Genomic DNA, 22,027 nt, shown 5'->3' on the forward strand with positions numbered 1-22,027 from the left:
CTGCCTTCGGCTCAGGTCATGATTCCAGGGTCCTGGGATTGAGCCCTGCATCAGGCTCTCTGCTCAGCCGGGAGCCTGCTTCCCCCTCTCTTTCTGCCTGCCTCTCTGCCTACTTGTGATCTCTGTCTGTCAAATAAATAAATAAAATCTTAGGAAAAAAGATTAAAGTATCTACCATAATGCTGGCCAAAATGGGTGATGGGCATTAAGGAGGGCACTAGTGATGAGCACTGGGTGTTGTAAGTGCTGAATCACTAAATTCTACACCTGCAACCAATTTTATCATATATGTTAACTAACTAGAATTTAAGTAAAAACTTGGATGGGAAAGCTAGCTATTTTTATCTTGGTCCAGTGTCCAGATTTTTGGGTTCCTCACCTAGGCAATAGTTCTCTGTTGAGGAGGGACAACTAGAACACCTACTTTCCTGAGAAAATACAGGCTGTCAGTCACACCCATATACTCTCCCTTCACATCAAAATATCTTAAATCATCCCTCCCTTTATGCGTCAGGAGGAACACCTTCCTCCTCTCCTTTCTAAAACCAGTTATAAGATAGATGTCATTTCTTTCCCATATCAGATCTAGCTCAATTATCTGCTTGCTGTCTTGTACCTTTATTCTCTTTCTTCCTCTTGGCTCCTTCTCCTCTGCCTGCAAATGTATTCACATCTGGTCTCTACTTGAAAACTGACACTGCTTCTCCCACTAGAAAGGCTACAGACTTGCCAGCTCTAGGGTATACATTCATATTACATTGTTTGCCCATATGCCTACCATACCATCTCTTGTCATCTCTCATTATCAGACTTCTCAAGAAAGAAGGCACTTGCTGTATTCACTTCCTCACACCTACTCATTTCTTATTTCCTAGCTATCTGATTTTTGTTCTCTCCACCCCCCAACTCCCCACCACCCCCCACCAGCCAGACAGCTTTCTGATTACAGAATCTGAAACGGTTTTTTTTTTCATTCTTCAGCTTCCTTGACCTTTTTTTCTAATTAATCCTACCTTCTTAATGTCTCCTCCCTGAGTTTCCATGACAATTGATTCCCCTGGTTTCACTCATCTTTGCTTCCCTAATGTAGATCTGAATTTTCTGCTCTTAATCATCTTCTACATTGTCCTCCTTAGTTATTTCATCATTCTCATTTTTTTTAAAAGATTTATTTATTTATTTGACAGAGAAATCTCAAGTAGGGAGAGAGGCAGGCAGAGAAAGATGGGGAAGCAGGCTCCCTGCTGAGCAGAGAACCCAATGCAGGCCTTGATCCCAGGACCCTGAGATCATCACCAGAGCTGAAGGCAGAGGCCCAACCCACTGAGCCACCCAGGAGCCCCATCATTCTCATTTCTATTGAAAAGAAAATTCTTTTTTTTTTTTTAAAGATTTTATTTATTTATTTGACAGACGGAGATCACAAGTAGGCAGAGAAGCAGGCAGAGAGAGAGGAGGAAGCAGGCTCCCCGCTGAGCAGAGAGCCCCATGTGGGGCTCGATTCCAGGACCCTGGGATCATGACCTGAGCTGAAGGCAGAGGCTTTAACCCACTGAGCCACCCATGTGCCCCTGAAAAGAAAATTCTTAAAGTTATACCCCAACATCCCAACTTCCTTTCCTTGCCCCAAATCATATTTCCAACCACCTGATAGAAGTTTCCGCTTGCATGGCCTATGATCATTTTCAACTCAACAGATTCAGAACTACCCATATCATCTTTCCTCTCCATTCTTGAACCATGGTTTTTTTGGTTTCAACGTTACTGACACTTCTCAGTTCTCAGTCATCCTGCCTCTAAACCTTGGGTCATTTTGGTCATTCTGTACTCTTATCATTGAGGATCCATTTAGGTGATAATTTGAAGTGTATGCCATGTTCTAGGCTATATGCTAACACCTCAATTTGCATCCGTCCTTTCCTTCTTTTTTTTTTTTTTTTAAAGATTTTATTTATTTATTTGACAGATAGAGATCACAAGTAGGCAGAGAGGCAGGAAGAGAGAGAGGAGGAAGCAGGCTCACTGATGAGCAGAGAGCCCCATGCGGGGCTCGATCCCAGGACCCTGGGATCATGACCTGAGCCAAAGGCAGAGGCTTTAACCCACTGAGCCACGCAGGCACCCCTGTCCTTTCCTTCTCATTCCCACTATTACCAGTGACTGGGGTCATGCTTGCCTCCAATATAGTTCACCTAAGTATTTCTGTTTCATTTTTCCAATACATCGCTCTTGTGATTTGATTTCTCTTTTTAAAAATCTTGAATAATTGGAGAGGGTGGTTGGGTTATGGACACTGGGGAGGGTATATGATATGGTGAGTGCTGTGAAATGTGTAAGCCTGATGATTCAGAGACCTGTACCCCTGGGGCAAATAATACAATATGTTAATAAAAATAAATAATCTTGAATGATTAGAGGGATTGGGACTTAAGGGGTCAAAGGTGGAAAGGAGATTGAATTCCCTTTGGTGGCCTCTTGAATTTTCTACTACATGTATGCATTATATATTCTAAAAACAAAAAATTAGTTAAAACAAACAAAAAACTTCAGTGAGATTTTATTGGCTAAGTTTAGCATAAAGCCTTTAATTATGTGGGTCAAACTTAAGTTTACAGCCCTATTCCATGTTAGTCCCTTGTGTTTTGTACTACACTGGTCCTCATACCTTGTGGCACATCAGAGTCATGTGAAGAGCTTGTCAAACAGATGTACCCAGGCAGTAGGCCCACTTACTAAGTCAGAATCCCCAAAGAAAGGGCCTGGAAGTCTATCTCTTTTAAGATTCCCAGATCAGTCTAGTGAACTGCAAGATTATTACTAGGCAGCACTTCAGCCAAACCTTACTACTTAACTGTTCTAGAAAATTACCTTACATTTTCCAATCTTTTTTGCTTTTATTCACTCTATTTTCTCACAAGTTCTCTCTATCTGCCTGTTAAAGATACAGCCCACATACTATCTCCTTTACTCGTCCTCTTTAGAAATAATCTATCTCCTCTTTCTTCGCTTGCAATTAGTGGTTGTTGTCAGAATCTAGAGCCAGAATTCTGAGTTAAAATTCCAATTTTATTACTTTACTAGCTGTGGAAATGTTAGGCAAGTTTCTAAACCACTCTATGCCTCAGTTTCTTCACCTGTTAAATGGGGATGAAATTAGTACCTGCCTCATAGGTTATTATAAAAATTCATGTGTGTAAGTGTGTAGAATTTTGTGCTTGGCCCAAAGTAAGCACTGAATAAATGTTAGCTATAATTAATACTTTATGACTTGTACAAGTTCCTTCATTGACTTGTGTGGGATCTAAGCTCTAGAAAGTCTTAAAAATCTAATTTGACTCCTTTATTTTATAAATTAGAAAGTGGAGGGGTGTCTGGGTGGCCCAGTCGGTTAAGTGTCTGACGCTTGATTTCCACTCAGGTCTTGATCTCAGGGTTTTAGGATGAAGCCCCACATCAGGCTCTGTGCTTAGCGGGGAGTCTGCTTAAGGATTCTCTCTCCCCCTCTCCCTTTGCCCCTCTCTCCTCTGCACATGCTCTCTTTCAAAAAGATAAAATTTTTTTGAAAAAAGAAAAGAAAGTGGAGGCTGAGTAATTATAATGCTTACTTTGGCTAATGAGTAGTAATAGCAGGACTAGGATCCAGGCTTTGTGACTTTTTTTTTTTTTAAGATTTTATTTAGTTATTTGGCAGAGAGAGAGAGAGATCACAAGTAGGCAGAGAGGCAGGGGCGGCTGTTGAGGGGGGTGTGGGGAAGCAGGCTCCCTGCTGAGCAGAGAGCCCAATGCCGGGCTCGATCCCAGGACCCTGAGACCATGACCTGAGCCTACGGCAGATGTTCAACCCACAGAGCCAACCAGGTGCCCCCAGGCTTTGTGACTTTTAATTCTATACTACTTCTATTATACCACAAATTTTCAGAATTTTGCATTGTTTGAATGACTACCCACCTACTTTATTTACCAATTTACCACAGGTGAGAGTTAGAAAATGGATTCATTTGAAAGTAGTTTACACAGGCCCTTTCTATTCAAGCTTTAGGATTTAAGACTCTAACAAATATATTGTGCTTAGTTTAAATATCTGAGAAAAGTAAAACAAGGCAATGTAATATATACTTGATTTATGATGTCTCCAATTTGCTCTTTGGGAAGAAATGTTTCATTCTACCAGAAAGTTAACAGTCCTAGGTTCCAACGTGGAAAATATCCTTTCATATATGGGTGTGTGTTCCTTGTTTTTTGAGTTTTATAAACTTAAACATCCAAATCTAATGGCTCTGAACTCACCAGAATATCTAAAATACTTATTTATACAACCTCACAGAACTGAATTCTTTAAAACTGGGAGATTGTTTGCAGTCTTTAAACTATTGTAATTTTTTAAATCATAAAAATATAATGAAAACGTACTTTCAGATATTTCCTACATGTTTTTATTGACAACAAATTCAGTTGCCTGCCAAGATTTACTTTTTTCCACATACAATCACATTGTAGCTATTGTCAGAACCGTAAGTTCTGGAAAACTAAGAAGCTTGGCTGAAGTTGACCACTGTTCAGCCTTGGAAATTGTGGAATTTTTTAGAATTAATGTAGCAACTTCATTCTGTTTTCCAAATATTTTTTGATATAATAATGATGGTAATTAGTGTTTCTTTTATTTTTATACTTTTTTTTAAAAAGATTTTTTATTTATTTGACAGATGGAAATCACAAGTAGGCAGAGAAGCAGGCAGAGAGAGAGGAGGAAGCAGGCTCCCTGCTGAGCAGGGAGCCCGATGCGGGGATCGATCCCAGGACCCTGGGATCATGACCTGAGCAGAAGGCAGAGGCTTAACCCACTGAGCCACCCAGGCACCCCGCTTTTAACTCTGTAAATGAGATGCTAGAGGAATACCAGCATGGCAAAGACATGAATGATAATTCATAGAGCATATGAACTGCTTTCTAATTACTTTATTAATTATTAAAAAAGAAATTTGAAACTAGTCCCAGAATTAAATCCAATGACTATTATTTAAGACACTTTAAAAGAATTGAGCGCCATGTTAAGAGAAGATTAGAAAGTTACTGGATTGAAATATGACAACATCTCCCATGACCAAGAGGGCTCATTTCAACAACTGTTTGGCCAGGACAAGATTCTGAAGACTAATTTCCATTACACTGAAATGGCAGCTATCAAGACTCAGATACGTGGTTGTCAGAAAAAGGAGAAATCAAGGTAAGCCAAACTAAAAACAGATACCAAGAGCTAGCAAGAGCTGGATAAAAAGCATTAGGTTGAGTTGATTCAGATACTGAAATGGGCAACAGATCAGACCAAAAAGAAGGAAAAAGAGACTAGGCCAACACAGGAGAGGAGTTGTCAGGGCTATAACTTAGGGTTGGTGTTCTGGAATCCTAAATCAGATTATTAGCAAAAAAGTTTAGGGGGGAGAGAAGGAGAGAATAAGAGAGAAAAAGTAAAATGGTAGAAGAATGTGTGTGTGTATATATATACATACACACACATATATATATGTATGTATTTATATACCCTTCAAGTCTTTAAGAACTAGAACAAGGGAGAGGCCAGGCATTTAAAAAAAAAAGAGATTATCATGACCAACACATTGGAAAAGGCCTCTGTGTCACAATTGTTGTTCTGTGTCCTTAACCCCTCTCTCAGCCTTCTTTTCTTTTTGGCTCCATAATGTATTTGTGAAGAATTAATAAATAATTTAAGGCTTAATATAGTATAATGCTCAAAACTATTAGCTATCCTTATTTATATAGTCAATATATCACATTTATAATATAGTAGAAGTGGTAGAAACGTTTAGAAATCATCTAGTAAAGTGGTTTTTTTTTTTTAAGGATGTATTTATTCATTTTAGAGAGAGAGCAAGCAGGGGGAGGGCAGAAGAAGAGGGAGAGAATCTCCAGCAGATTCCCTGCTGAGCACAGGTTCCCCACGTGGGTCTCCATCCCACAACCCCAGAATCACAACCTGAGCTGAAACCAAGAGTCAGACATTCAACCGAATGAACCACCTGGACCAGGTGCCCTCATCTAGTAAAGTTTAACCCCACATCCATGTACTTGTATTTTGAACTTACCACACGTGAAAATCATATCCAGAAGAATTGTCATTGCGCACTGTCCTTTAGCCTGACAAATGTTTTCTCCATAACCAAACTGTATGCAGGCTGCTCTGACCCCTTTTCTCAACTAGGCCTCAACCTTGACTTATAAACTCTTGAACAAAACACAAGCAAACAGTTTCTAACAGCTCAAGGTGGCATCCCTAGAATGACTCTAACCTCCCCTTGAAATGCTTGTCCAAGAAAACCCAAAGCTGTCAGAAGAATTTATAGCTAGTCCTAGCCAACACCTAAACAAGAGGTCCCTGTTTCCTAATCTCTGTGGGAGGACACCAGTTAACAAATCCAAATGACCCACCCAGCCTTGTCCCTTTTTGTAACTGATCACTTCCCTGACTCTGTGAAGCTCCATTCACCCCCCTCCTTATTCCCTCATTTTCCCTTTAAAGCACCCGATTACTTCTCTACAAACCTAAGTTGAGTCAAACCTAAGTTGAGTCAAGCCACAGGATGCTATTAAATATCCCTGACTGATCTCACCATCTATAACCAGGGTTCTGTTCTACCTTCCTTTTCTTCTATTACTTTCTTCATTGAAGAGATTTTTTTTTTTTAAGATTTTGTTTATTCATCCGACAGACAGAGATCACAAGTAGGCAGAGAGGCAAGCAGAGAGAGAGGAAGAGAAGCAGGCTCCCTGCTGAGCAGATTGCCCGATGCGGAACTCGATCCCAGGACCCTGGGATCATGACCTGAACCGAAGGCAGAGGCTTTAACCCACTGAGCTGCCCAGGCGCCCCGGAGAGATTTTTTAAATACCTACCACACTCCCTTTGTTGTGCCTTTGAGTGCTCATATTACACACTCAGGTCCCCTATAGGCTGCAGTGCTCTCTCTCTGTAATTGGGATTCTGTGCCTTCTTAAACAGCCACACCTGTGTCACACCCCTGTGCTCACCCTTAGTTTCTCCTTTCCTCTTTTGAACTCCTGCTTAGTTACTAAAGGAGGGAGAAAAAAACCGTCTTCTTTCTTTCTCTGATTCTATTTAATTTAGGAAGCCACAACACATGTCTAATCATGCTCCTTGGGCAAAAAGAGTAGAGTAAATAACACAAACTGTACCAAGGGAAAAAAAAAGTTTCAAGTTTTAAAATAAAGTTAGGCTAAAAAAGAGCCAATGCCCTCAATCTCTAAAAAACTCTTTAATATGGATAGTTCTATTTAGAATTTCCAGAAAAGTCCCCATTTGATCACCTGAAGTTGTTTTTTTTTAATTAGCAGCATACAAAATAGGTTTTAAATTACTTTTTAATTAACTCTTAAATTACTACTTTATCTTTCTTCTATTTGTTAATTATTTATAATGCAAAAGTATTGTTTATCTCAGGCATTGAGAAATATTCACGGAGGACATGCTTCATTCAAGGAGAACAGTCCACTGGAATTACATTATGGCTTATATAGGCTTCATGGTACTATTATTTATACTATTTTGTCATGGAAAATATTTTTCCTTCTAAACAGTTAATTTTTTATCAAACTTAAAATGTAGTTCACCTGGGGCGCCTGGGTGGCTCAGTGGGTTAAAGCCTCTGCCTTCGGCTCAGGTCATGATTCCAGGGTCCTGGGATCAAGCCCCACATAAGGCTCTCTGCTCAGCAGGGAGCCTGCTTCCCCCTCCCCCCCTCCGCCTGCCTACTTGTGATCTCTCTCTCTCTCTCTCTCTCTCTCTGTGTCAAATGAATAAATAAAATCTTTAAAAAAAAAAAATGTAGTTCACCTATAAATTGGATACCATGTTCAAATTGAGAGATTAATGAATTGATAATAAAACATTCTGAACTAAATCTTGACTTTTATAGATCAATCAAGATGGGATGGATTTTTTTATGTTCTCAATTACTGAACTATGCTATTTCAGGCCTTTTGCACATGCTGTTCCCTGTGATTATAATGCTTTTCCCCTTCTTTTGCCTGTTTAATTTCAATCCATCCTTCAGAGCTTGGCTCATTCACTATCGCTTCTTCAATGAAGCTTCCTTTTATTTGGCAGACTGGGTTAAGACCCTTTAACCATTTATGTTTTCATTTTATTTAGGCATCTCTTTTGTAGTATTTACCATAATTGTAATTAAGTAATAATGTCAACGTGTATTTTTTTAAAAGATTATTTATTTATTTATTTGACAGACAGAGATCGCGAGTAGGCACAGAGCAGGCAGAGAGAAAGAGGAGGAAGCAGGCTCCTCCCTGAGTGGAGAGCCCGATGCGGGGCTCGATCCCAGGACCCTGGGATCATGACCTGAGCTGAAGGCAGAGGCTTAACCCACTGAACCACCCAGGTGCCCCTCCCTGCCGCCATTTAACTTTGTGATGGCACTGTTTCCCTCTCCTCAATTATCCCTTAAAATAACCTTTAAGAAGACATGACGTTATGGAGAATGCATTAAATAGCTTCCAAAAGAGGTGAATGCTCACACCAGACTTATAAATACCTGTTTGTTTGCTTTTGTTTGACTTACCTAGTTCAGTGCTATGTGTTAGAAATGTTTAATAACTGTTTTCTAGTAAGATGAGAACTAAGATGCTATTATTGAGTCATGTGAAAAATGCACCTGAAGTGAAGGATTAGCCAGTATGTCCCTGTAAAACATGAGGTAAATGATATCCATATTATCTGTGTATAAAATGCCTTATTTGTAAGCATGCTTCATCAATAACAAGTACTTTAACTAGAATTTACCAAGTTCTTAGTCTTCATAAATTGACAACCTCTTATTTTGTAGGTTATAGTGCCATCATGTGGATGTCATTTTTCTAAAATGAAATGTAACATTTTGGTAATAGAGATTATTTTTTATGATTGGGAAACCCAGTCACCCACACACAGGCATGACAGCTTATAATTTAGTACTGATTTCTAAGACTGGCTATGTATTTCACTGGAAATTTCTGAATCCGAGTTGTTAGCATGCAGAATTTGGAAGCATTCACTTAGATGATAAAAAGAGACTTTCTGAATATAATAGCTTGGAGGTTCATGCAGTCTCTATGGATGGTCAGGGTTTTTTTTTTTTTTTTTTTTTTAACTAATGTTTATCATAGAGAATACAAATGAACAACCAGATGAAAAGATGCATAAGTCTAGAAAGATCCCAAGCACAGGAACTTCTGTCTCTTGGGGTTGGGGTATGCCACTGTCCTAGCACAGGGATATATTCATCAACGTGGAAGCTCTCTGAATCCCATAGTTTAGAGATTTTTATAGAGTCTGCATCATGTAGGCAATCTCCAGCCCCCAGAGGACCAGGAGTTGGGCTAATAGTTCCAAGCTTCCTTTCTTTTTAATTTTTTAAGATTTTATTTATATATTTGAGAAAGAGAGAGAAAAAGAGAGAGAGAGCATGAGAGGGAGGGAGGGGCAGAGGAAGAGGAAGAAGCAGACTCTCAACTGAGCAGGGAGCACCATGTGGGGCTGGATTCCAGGACCCTGAGATCATGACCTGAGCCAAAGGCATACACTTAACCAACTGAACCACCCAGAGGCCCCTAAATATTTAAGTGTATTTATTTGACAGAGAGAGTGCACAAGTTGGGGGGGGGGGCAGACTCCCCACTGAGCAGGGACCTTGATACTGAACTTGATCCCAGGTCCTGGGATCACGACCTGAGCTGAAGGCAGCCTTCCAGGTGCCCCTAAAATTTCTAAGCTTTTAATCATGGCCTGGTCTTTCTGATGACCAGCCCCCATCCTGAAGCTATCCAGGAGGCCACAAAGAGGTGCCATTTTTTTTTTCAGATTTTATTTATTTATTTGACAGAAAAAGAGAGAGAAAGAGAGACATAGTGAGAGAGGGAATACAAGTAGGGAGAGTGGGAGAGGGAGAAGCAGGTTTCCTGCTGAGCAGGGAGCCTGATGCCGGGGCTTGATCTCTGGGATCATAACCTGAGCCAAAGGCAGATGCTTAACTGACAGAGCCATTCAGGTGTCCCAAGAGGTGCCATATTAAAACAAAAGGTGTTCCTGTCACTCAGGATATTACAAGGAAGGTAGGAGCCCTATGTCAGAAACCAAGACCAAAGACCAAATATTAGAGCAAAAGATGTTCCTAGCATCCCTATCACTCGGCAGATTACAAGAGTTTTAGGAGCTCTGTGTCAGGAACCAGGGGCAAAGATCAAATATATATTTCTAATTATACAACAATTAGCCATTCTATGGGTGTGCAGAGATATATCATTGTTATTTTATTTAGATTTCCCAAATGTCTAAGGATGTTGTGTTGAGCATCTTTTTATGTGCTTATTTTACCTCTTTGTGTCGTCTTTGGTGAAATATCTTTGCCCATTAAAAAAAAATTGTTTTTTACTTTCTTATTATTGACTTTTGAGAATTACTTACACATTCTGATAAAAGTCCTTATCACATATGTTTTCTACATTTTCTCCCTTTCTCAGTTTGTTTCTCTTTTCTTTTTAATTTTTTAAATTAACATTATATATTAATGTATTATGTATTATTTGTTTCAGGGGTACAGGTCTGTGATTCACCAGTCTTACCCAACACCCAGAGCTCCCACAACACATACCCCCACAATGTCCATCATTCAGTCACCCCATCCCCCCACTCCCCACCCCCTACCCTCTAGCAATCCTCAGTTTGTTTCCTAAAATTAAGAGAGTTTGTTTCATTATTACCCTACTAATGCCTTTTTTAAAAAGATTTTATTTATTTATTTGATGGAGATCACAAGTAGGCAGAGAGAGAGAGAGAGAGAGAAGCAGGCTCCCTGCTGAGCAGAGAGCCCGATGCAGGGCTTGATCCCAGGGCCCTGAGATCATGACCTGAGCCGAAGGCAGAGGCTCAACCCACTGAGCCACCCAGGAGCCCCATACTAATGCCTTTTGGGAAGAGAAGTTTTTAACTCTGATGAAATCCAGTCTATCACTTTGTTATTTTGTGAATCAAGCCTTTGGTATCATACATAAGAAATCTTTGCCTCAAAAGCAAAGATTTTTTTCATATGTTTTCTTCAAGAAGGATAATAATTTCAGATTTTACTGTCCATTTTCTTTTTTTTAAGATTTTTTTTATTTATTTGACAGAGAGAGACACAGTGAGAGAGAGAACACAAGCAGGGGGAGTGGGAAAGGGAGAAGCAGGCTTCCCGCTGAGCAGAAAGCCCTGTGTGGGGCTCAATCCCAGAACCCTGGGACCTGACTCAAGCCGAGGGCAGATGCCCAACCACTGAGCCACATAGGCACCCCATTTTTATTTCTTTATTTTCTTTATTTCTGGTTAACTAGGCTCTGAATAAGAAATCAGAAGCCAAAGTCTTTTTTGCCATGTTCTGAAAAAGTAATAGTAGAAAATAGATGTTAATATAAGGAATCAACAGAATCACTTCAGAATGGCTCAGGAGATTGGTATAGTCTAAGGAAAAGAGTTCCAAAACAAAAATGTTCCCTGAAAATTCTAGCAAATCTAGATGTAAATAACAAAAATACTTGTATGTAAATATAAAAATATTTGTATAAAAATAAAATACATAATTCTTAATGTAAATAACAAATTCTTAATGTAAATAACAAAAATATTTGTATAGAAGGCTAGTTGCAATGACTTTCACGGAAATCTAAAAATGAACAGTGAATCCCCTCAATGTTAAACTGACATCTGCGGGAGACTAAACATGATAGAAGTTCAAGCAACTCTACAGTGCAAATGTGGACCCACAGAAATGTAGAGTTGGAAGGCACTTTAGAGTTCTTCTGCATTGAAGTTTTATTAACTCCTTTTTAAGATAAATAAATGAACTGTACAACTACTCTCTTTGAAGCTAAGACTGAACCCTTAAGTCCTCCAAGAAGGAGGATGTGGTTGGAAATGTCCTCTGGATTTCTCAGTTAGAATATTATTTAATAAACATTGAATGTTACTTTGTGCTGGCATTGTATATGGGCAATAAAAATGTAAGGGAGATCCTGTCCAGGGTTAGGGAAAACAGGAATGTGCAGGAGCTTTGGGAAATAACAACTTTTTGTTTGTTTGTTTGTTTGTTTTGCTCATATCACATTTTATTTATCCACTCATTAATCACCACTTGGGTTGCTTCCACATTTTAACCATTGTGAATAATGTTGCTATAAACATAGATGCAGGGCACCTGGGTGGCTCAGTGGGTTAAGCCTCTGCCTTCAGCTTAGGTCATGATCTCAGCATTCTGGGATGGAGTCCCGCATCAGGCTCTCTGCTCAGCAGAGAGCCTGCTTCCCCCTCTCTCTCTGCCTACTTGGGATTTCTCTTTCTGTGTGTCAAATAGACAAATAAAATCTTTAAAAAAAATAAATAAACATGGATACACAAATATCTCTTCAAGTCCCGGATCTCAATTCTTTTGTGTACATACCCAGAAGTGAAGGTGCTGGAGCATAGAGCAGTTCTATTTTTAACTTTTTGAGGAATCACTGTACTGTTTCCCACAGTGGCTGTACCATTTATATCCCCACCAACAGTGCACAAGGGTAGCAAATTTTCTATAGGAAATAACAGCTTTTAAGAGGTGTACAGAAAAAGTAAGAACCAGCAAAGACATTTGGAAGTGTGGCCTGTGAGACAGGAGCAGACCACGGTGAGTACGGGTCGGCTGGCCTGCGTGTGAGCTCCTTTTCCCCTTTACTCTCCCACCAGTAGCAGTGATTGGAGGAGAAGGATTTTCATATACCCTGGAGGTAGATGATGCCTGAAGTGGAGAAAACAGTGAATGTTTGAGGCTTGAGCCAGATCACTACCCTTAGAAGCACCATTTCCCTGATCCTAACCTCTTCAGGAGGAGCACAAACCAATATCTAGGCTTTTCTTCCTTTCTCTTGGGTAGACATTATTAGCCAAGGCAGCTGGTGATCCCAAGGAATAAATATGAGCACAGGGAGAAAACTTCTGAAACATCTGAGGAGCAATATAACTACTAAAGAAAAACAATCATAAAAACTACTTGTATCAGAGAAAGTCAAACTAATGGATCAAAGAGGAAAAGAATTTAAAATAAGCTTCATAAAAAGCTTTCAGAGAAGAAAGGAAGGATTTTGGAAGCACAATCACAGATAAACATTTATGAGTTGGATTGAGTTAAGAACAGAACAATATAGCTGGAGAATTACTTCATGAACTGGAAGACCAGATCAAGGAAGGGATTATGTACTGGAAAACAAGACAGGAAACTGAAGATGTACGGATAGTAGAAATACAAATATTTTTCTAATGGAAATTCCAAATTAATAATTAAAAAAAGACTAATGAAAGATGGAGGAATTATTGTTGAGAATTTTCCAGAAATCGTCGAATGAATAAAATACATAAAATGAAATCCATATGTGAAATTCAAGGTCACATATTTCTGTAAAATTTTTTTCCATGCCTACTTGTTTCATGGAATGGTCTACACAGAATTAATAAAATTCTTAATTTAAATTTAATTAAAATTCTTGCAACCAGATATTCCCAATTCCTCTCTTCCACTCATTGTGCTATTGTTGTCATACATTTTACTTTTACATATGCTATAAACATACAAGACTTTGCACTGTTTTTGCTTTAACAGTTATCTTTTAGAGCAATTAAAATAAGAAAATACATTTTATCTGCATTTATTCATATGCATCAGTTTTCATTGCTTTGTGTAAATCCAAGTTTCAATTCAATATTGTAGTTTATCCTCTTGAAGAACTCCCTTTAACATTTCCCGTGGCATAGCTCTGAGGCTATTCTGAGGGCAATGAATTCGCTGTTTTTGTTTGTCTAAACAAGTCTTTATTTCTCCTTCATTTTTGGAAGATATTATTGCTGGGTATAGGTTTCTAGGTTGACAGTATTTTTTCCCCAGCATTTAAAAGATATACTCCATTGTCTTTTGGCTTGCCTGTTTTTTAACAAGAGGTTTGCTATAACTCATATCTTTTGTCTTCATGTCTTTCCCTCCTCTCCCTTGTGGTTGCCTTCAAGGTGTTTTCTTTGTTCTTTGTTTTTATCAATTTGGATAGAATATGTCAATGTGTGTCTGATGGTGGTGGTGGTGTGTGTGTTTTGATTTTCTTGATTAGTGTTCTCTCAGTTTCATGGATCTTCAGTTTGGTGTCTGCCACTGATTTTGGAAAATTCTTAATTATCCTTTGCCTTCTGCTGCTATACTCTCTTCTTTTTCTGGGATTCCAGTTATGCAGATGTTAGACTGTTTGATATCTCATGGCCCTTGTATTTTCTGTCCTGTTATATTTCAGTTTTATTTCTCTTTGTGTTTCAGTTTGGGTAATTTCTATTGATTATCTGCAGGATCACAAAGTCTTTCCTCAACTGTGTCAAGTCTACTTATGAGCATATTGAAGCATTCTTTATGTCTGTTATTGTGGTTTTTCTCCTACCATTTTCCATTTGAGTCTTTATTGCTAAAATTGCCCATCTGATGTTACATGTTTTTCACCTTTTCTACTAGGAACTTTATTTTTATTTTCTATTTCTTATAAGTAGGTTTCACACACTCAGTGTTGAGCCCAATGCAGGGCTTGAACTCACGACCCCAAGATCAAGAGGTGAGCTGAGATCAAGCGTCAGAGGCTCAACCAACTGAGCCACTCAGACATTTAAACATTAATCATAGTTATTTAAATTCACTGTCAGGTAGCTCCAACATCTGTGTCATATCTAAATCTAGTTCTGATGATTGCTTTGTCTCTTGGGAATGTGTTTTCTATTGCCTTTTTGTATGACATAGTATTTGGCTGAAAGCTACATTTTTTTTCTTTTCTTTTTTTAAGATTTTATTTTTAAGTAATCTCGACATCCAATGTGGGTCTCAGATTTACAAACCTTGAAATCAAGAGGCATATGCTTTATTAACCGAGCCAATCAGGAGGCCCCTGAAAGCCAAACTTCTTGTATAGGACAGTAGAATAATTTCTATGCCTGGAAATAGGTTACTTCTCCTCCTATTAGGTCTTTAGTAGGAGGAGAGGTGGGAGGTTAATCTAGGTAGGAGTTGAGCTGAGTTTAATTTCAAATTCCTGTAGCTATATTTTGTGTTTAGGGCAGGGTTGGGTTGCCAGAGTAATGTCTGTTCCACTGTGGACTTTAGGTCTTCCCTTTGTTATATGTCTCAGAGATCTCTTTGTATATTATTGTACATCTCCAGTCATGCAGCAGTATTCTACTGTTAACTTTTTATTCCAAGTTTGTTAACTTGGAGGGAAACAGTACTGGGAGGGGCAGAGTGAAGTGGGTTAATCATATTCTCACTCTTTTTTCTGATTAAGCCTTAGTTTTTAAGCAAGACCCATGGATTCCTCAACCTCTGGAAGTGTGTTCTCTTCTACCAAGAGTAGGGTTCTCTTCCCCTATTCTTTCCTGCTGCAATGACTTTTCATGAGCACCTTAAGTACAATAGTATTTGTTGACCTTGTTTGTAATGAAAGATTAAGACTTTCATTCCATAGTGGAGAATCAGAGTGAGATGTCCTCTTCTAGACTGCAAACCAATGGACACTTTATGTCCTTTGTGTGGGCTCTTTCAATCCTTTTTTTTTTTTTTTTAATAATGCTGGTAAGGTTTGTAGAGAAAGAACTCATAGGAAGGTATAGACACGTCCATTTCAGCAACCCCTATGATTTTTATATTGTGCTGACAGCCTCCATTCTGTCTTCATGAATTCCTCAGTTGTTTTATTTGTATTTATCTTACCAGTGTCTGGTTGTGCTTGTCTCAAGTAAGTTAGTGCTTATATCTCTTCTCTTCCTGCATATATTTGTCCTTCCTTAGATTTTGGGCCAGTGGAATTGTTCTGTGACCTCAGCTGTCTGACAGCTTCAAAAATTTGAGGTTAGTTTGCCTCTTTTCTATTGTAAGAGTGAGAGAAATGCTCCTTCCAGCTCTTTGTATCTCCAAATGAGCTGAAAGTCAACCCTGGGTAACTTCTATTTTTTTTAATTTTTTTTTTCATTTTTTTAAAGATTTTATTAGAGAGAGAGAAAGAGAGAGAGCAGGAATAGGGAGGCGAGGGAGAATCAGGCTCCCCTCTGAGTAAGGAGCCTGATTCCGGGCTTGATCCCAGGATCCCTGGGATCATGACCGGAGCCCAAGGCAGACACTTAACCTTCTGAGCCACCCAGGTGTATATTTAGAAGGGTAACTTCTAAATATATGGATACCTGGCCTTGCTTAGGACTGAGGTACAATATTTGTGTGTGAGCACCAAAAACTAGTATTTTTTAACTCCTCAGATGATGATTCTTATGTTCATTCAAGTTTTAGAACCACTGTGCTGTGTGTGAGAATGAATCAGAGGGGACATATTGGAGGTGGGAAACATTTAGAACTCTAGTAAATTTGAGATCAGATCATGATGACTTATCTTTGAATTGTGTCATTGGGAATGCAGATAAGTGGATTGACTAAAATCAATTTTATTTTATTTTTTTTAAAAGATTTTATTTATTTATTCAATAGAGAGAGATCACAAGTAGGCAGAGAGGCAGGCAGAGAGAGAGAGAGGAAGGAAGCAGGCTCCCCGCTGAGCAGAGAGCCCGATGTGGGGCTCGATCCCAGGACCCTGAGATCGTGACCTGAGCCGAAGGCAGAGGCTTTAACCCACTGAGCCACCCAGGCACCCCTAAAATCAATTTTATGATTGATGAATTGGAGAAATAAAGCTAGATGGAAATCTGAGGACAATTTATACATTTTTGAGGTTTGAGGTTGCATCAAGTAGAGGAAATTTATAGGAGCATTGTGTTTGGGAGTAAGTATAGTTCATTTTTGGGCATGTTGATTTGAAATACCTATGAATAGACAAATGTTAATGTAGACAATTTGACTGATATATCAGTAGCGAGGTTAAAGAAAAAGAGAAAGACAGAGAGATTGGTTGAAGATACATAAATATTTGGGAGTTGTTAGCATAAAGATGGCAATAGAAGACACACAGTGTGTATACTCGTCAGCCTTTGAGAATGTGGGGAGAAGAAGCCTACCACTGAATGAATCCTAGTGAATTCAACTTCTAATGGTGAGGTAGAAAATTCCAAAAAAAATTATTTAGAAGTTATTCAATATTGAATATTATAAATAACAAAATCTACTCTGTAATATATTTGTATATATAGCTATCATCTTCAATTAAAACTTAAAAATTACTTGACATACATAATAAAATCTAATATGTATATAATCATCTGTAATCTATCTGAATCTATATGTACACAATTTTTATTTTTCTCCATATATTAATTCAGTAATTCTTTTATCCATATATTCATCCAGGAAATATATATTGAATACCTGTTATGCACTGATATTCACTTAGGAACTGGGGACACAGTAGTAAAGAAGACAATGTCATTACTCTACTCTACTCAAGCTAGAAATATTTTTTTTTTTTTTTTTTTGAGATTTTTATTATTTATTTATTTGACAGACAGAGATCACAAATAGGCAGAGAGGCAGTTAGAGAGAGAGAGAGGAGGAAGCAGGCTCCCTGCCGAGCAGAGAGCCCGATGCGGGACTCGATCCCAGAATCCTGGGATCATGACCCGAGCCGAAGGCAGAGGCTCAACCCACTGAGCCACCCAGGCACCCATCAAGCTAGAAATATTGAAAGAAATACCAAATATTCATTTATTTGTCCAGTCATGGCACTTAGACATACAATAGCATTTAACAGTTACTGAATATTACACATTATACACATTTGAGATATATATATATAGTTTTTAAAATGTATATACATAATAATATAATATAATAGTATAATAATAATATAATAATAATATAATACATGCTATATTATAATATATTATCATATAGGGGCGCCTGGGTGGCTCAGTGGGTTAAGCCACTACCTTCAGCTCAGGTCATGATCTCAGGGTCCTGGGATCGAGCCCCGCATCAGGCTCTTTGCTCAGCAGAGAGCCTGCTTCTCTCTCTCTCTCTCTGCCTGCCTCTCTGTCTACTTGTGATCTTTCTCTGTCAAATAAATAAAAATCTTTTAAAAAAATATTATCATATGATATATATTATATTATATATAGTTTTAAACATTTTCACAAGTCATATTCCTATATTATAAAAAAGAGTAGTTTCAGATTGAAAGGTTTCAAAAAATACTAAAGAAGAGATAAGGAAAAAAGTCACACTCAGACACATTATTATGAAATTAAAAAACATTAGAATCGAAACAGAGAGTAGATTAGTGGTTACTAGAGGCTAGGGGAATAGGGTAAATAGGGTGGTATGATAGTCAAAGGGTACTAACCTCCAGGTATGAGATGAATAAGTTCTGGGGACTTCATGTAGAGCATGGTGACTATAGTTAACAACGTTGTATTGCATACTTCAGTGTTTTAAAAGAGTAGATCTGGGGTGCCTGGGTGGCTCAGTGGATTAAAGCCTCTGCCTTTGGCTCAGGTTGTGATCCCAGATCGAGCCCCTCATTGGGCCCTCTGCTCAGCAGGGAGCCTGCTTCCTCCTCTCTCTCTGCCTGCTTCTCTGCCTACTTGTGATCTCTCTGACAAATAAATAAATAAAATCTTTAAAAAAAAATAAATAAAAGAGTAGATCTTAAAATATTCTTATCATACACACACAAAGGTAACTATGTGAAGTGATAGATGTGTTAAATAACCTTATCATGGTATGCCATTTTGCAATACATTCACCTATTAAGTCATCACATTGTACACCTTAAATATGGACAATGTTATATGTCAATTATATCTCAATAAACCTGGAATAAATAAAGGACTGTAAGAGGAAAAAAAAAAAGTAGATCTAGATCTTTCCGGGTTATCTGTTTCTTCTTAAGTTTTGGTGGTTTGTACCTTATAAAGAATTTCTCTGGGACACCTGGGTGGCTCAGTTGGTTAAGCAGCTGCCTTCGGCTCAGGTCATGATCCCAGCGTCCTGGGATCGAGTCCCACATCGGGCTCCTTGCTTGGCGGGGAGCCTGCTTCTCCCTCTGCCTCTACCTGTGCTCGCTTGCTCTCTCTCCCTTTCTCTCTCTGACAAATAAATAAATAAAATCTTAAAAAAAAAAAAAAGAATTTCTCTGTTTCATCTAATTTGTCAAATTTATTTGCACAAAATTGCTCACAATATTCCCACATTATCCTTTAATGTCTGTAACATATATAGTAACGTCCTCTTTTCTAAGCCTAATTTTTGTATTTTCTTTTTCTCTCCTTTTTTCTTTATCATTTTTTTTTTGCCCTTTACAAAGAAATGACATTTGGATTCATTGATTTCTCTCTTTTTTTATGTTTTCTATTTCATTAACTTTTGCTCTTATTATTATTTTTTTTCTTTTTTTCTAAGATTTTATTTATTTATTTGACAGAGAGATTACAAGTAGGCACAGAGGCAGGCAGAGAGAGAAAGGGAAACAGGCTCCCTGCTGAGCAGAGAGCCTGATGCAGGGCTTGATCCCTGGACCCTGAGACCATGACCCAAGCCAAAGGCAAAGACTTAACCCACTGAGCTACCCAGGTACCCCTATTATTTTTTTCTTCTGCTTTCTTTGGGTGTAATTTGCCCTCTTTTTCTATTCTTTAGTTAGAAGCTTAAATAATTAATCTGAGATGTTAATTGTTTTGTAGTGAAAGCATTAATGTCATAAATTTTCCTCTAAGTACTGCTTCGATAGCATCTATATTTACATGTTACTTTTCATTTAAAAATTTTTTTTAATTTAAATTCAATTTATTTAACATAGAGTATGTTATTAGTTTCAGGGATAGAATTTAGTGATTCATCAGTTGCATATAATACCCAGTGCTCGTTATATCAAGTGACTTCCTTAATGCTCATCACCCAGTTACCTCATTCTCACCTCCCCTCCAGCAACCCTCAGTTAGTGTCCTGTAATTAAGAGTCTTTTATGGTTTGCCTTCCTCTGTGTTTTTATCTTATTCTATTTCTCTTTCCCTTCCCCTATGTTCATCTCTTTTGTTTGTTAAGTTCCACATATGAGTGAGATCATACGATAGTTGTCTTTCTCTAACTGACTTATTTCAGTTAGCATAACCCTCTAGTTCCATCCACATCATTGCATACATTTTCATTTTCATTCAGTTCAAAATATTTTCTAATTTCCCTTTTGTTTTCTCCTTTGCCTCATGGGTTATATAAAAAATGTCTCTGTGTTGGTGACAAATTCCCTTAGCTTTTGTTTTTCTGAAAAAGTCTTTATTTGACTTCAGTTTTGAAAGATGTTTTTGCTGGCTAAGTAATTCTAGATTGACAATTTTTTCCCAGTGCTTTAAAGATACCCTTCATATTTTTCTCACTTTCATAGTTTCTGATGAGAAATATGTTTTAATTCTTTCTTTCCACATAATGTGTTCTTTTTCTCTGGCTGCTGTTTTTTTGAAGACTTATTTATTTTTTATTTTAGAGAGAGGCTGGGGAGGGGCAAAGGGAGAGAGAAACTTAAGCACACTCTGTGCTGAGCACAGAGCCTGATGCAAGGCTCAACCCCACAACCCTGAGATCATGACCCAAGCTGAAACCAAGAGTCTGGCACTTAACCAATTGCACCACCCAGGCACCTTCTCTGGCTGCTTTTAAGATGTTCTATCATGGGGGGCGCCTGGGTGGCTCAGTGGGTTAAGCCGCTGCCTTCGGCTCGGGTCATGATCTCAGGGTCCTGGGATCGAGTCCCACATCGGGCTCTCTGCTCAGCGGGGAGCTTGCTTCCCTCTCTCTCTCTCTCTGCCTGCCTCTCTGCCTACTTGTGATCTCTCTCTGTCAAATAAATAAATAAATTAAAAAATCTTAAAAAAAAAAAAAAAAGATGTTCTATCATTGGGGGCAGCTGGGTGGCTCAGTGGGTTAAAGCCTCTGCCTTCGGCTCAGGTCATGATCCCAGGGTCCTGGGATCGAGCCCTGCATGGGGCTCTCTGCTCAGCGGGGGGCCTGCTTCCTCCCTTCTCTCTCTTTCTGCCTGCCTCTCTGCCTACTTGTGATCTGTCTGTCAAATAAATAAATAAATAAATAAAATCTTAAAAAAAAAAAAAAAAGATGTTCTATCATTGGTGTTCATCAATTTGGTGATGATGTGCCTTGTAATGTTTTTCTCTCTATATATTCTGCTTGTGGTTCTTTGAGCTTCTAGGATCTGTTTAGTTTTCATCAAATTTGGAAAATATTTTGGCTATTATTTCTTTAAAACTTCTTTGCTGCCTGTTTCTAGATCCCATCTACACATATGTAGACCATTTCACATTATCCCACAGGTAACTGATGCTCTATTCATTTTGTTTTCTCTTTGTGCTTCTATTATAGGTTCTATTGCTGTTTCTTCAAATTCACTGATGTTTTCTTTTGCAATATCTGGTCTGCTTTTAATCCTGTACAGTGCATTTTTAAATTTCAGGTGTATTTTCATTTTAAGAAGTTCTATTTGGGCCTTTTATATAGTTTTCCTTTCTCTTTTCATCATGTCCATGTTTTCCTTTATCTTCGTGAGTATATATTGTGTGTCTATAAGGTCTGTTTTAAATACCATTCCTCCCAGATTCAACATATTATTTTTAGATTTGTTTCTATTGATTGATTTCTCTATTTTTCTCCTGATTATGGATCATATTTTCTTGTTTCTTTGCATATTGCATAATTTTTAAAAAGATTTTATTTATTTATTTGACAAAGAGAAACACAGTGAGAGAGGGAGCACTAGCAGGGGGAGTGGGAGAGAGAAGCAGATTTACCTCTGAGCAGGGAGCCTGATGCAGGGCTTGATCCCAGGACCCTGAGACCATGACCCAAGCCAAAGGCAGATGCTTAATGACTGAGCCACCCAGGCACACTCAGCATAGTTCATAATTTTTAATCACATGACAGATATTGTGAATTTTACATTGTTGGTGACAGGATTTTGTTGAATTTCTTTAAATACT

The sequence above is a fragment of the Martes martes genome (assembly GCF_963455335.1).
Source record: "Martes martes genome assembly, chromosome: 8".
NCBI lineage: Eukaryota > Metazoa > Chordata > Mammalia > Carnivora > Mustelidae > Martes > Martes martes.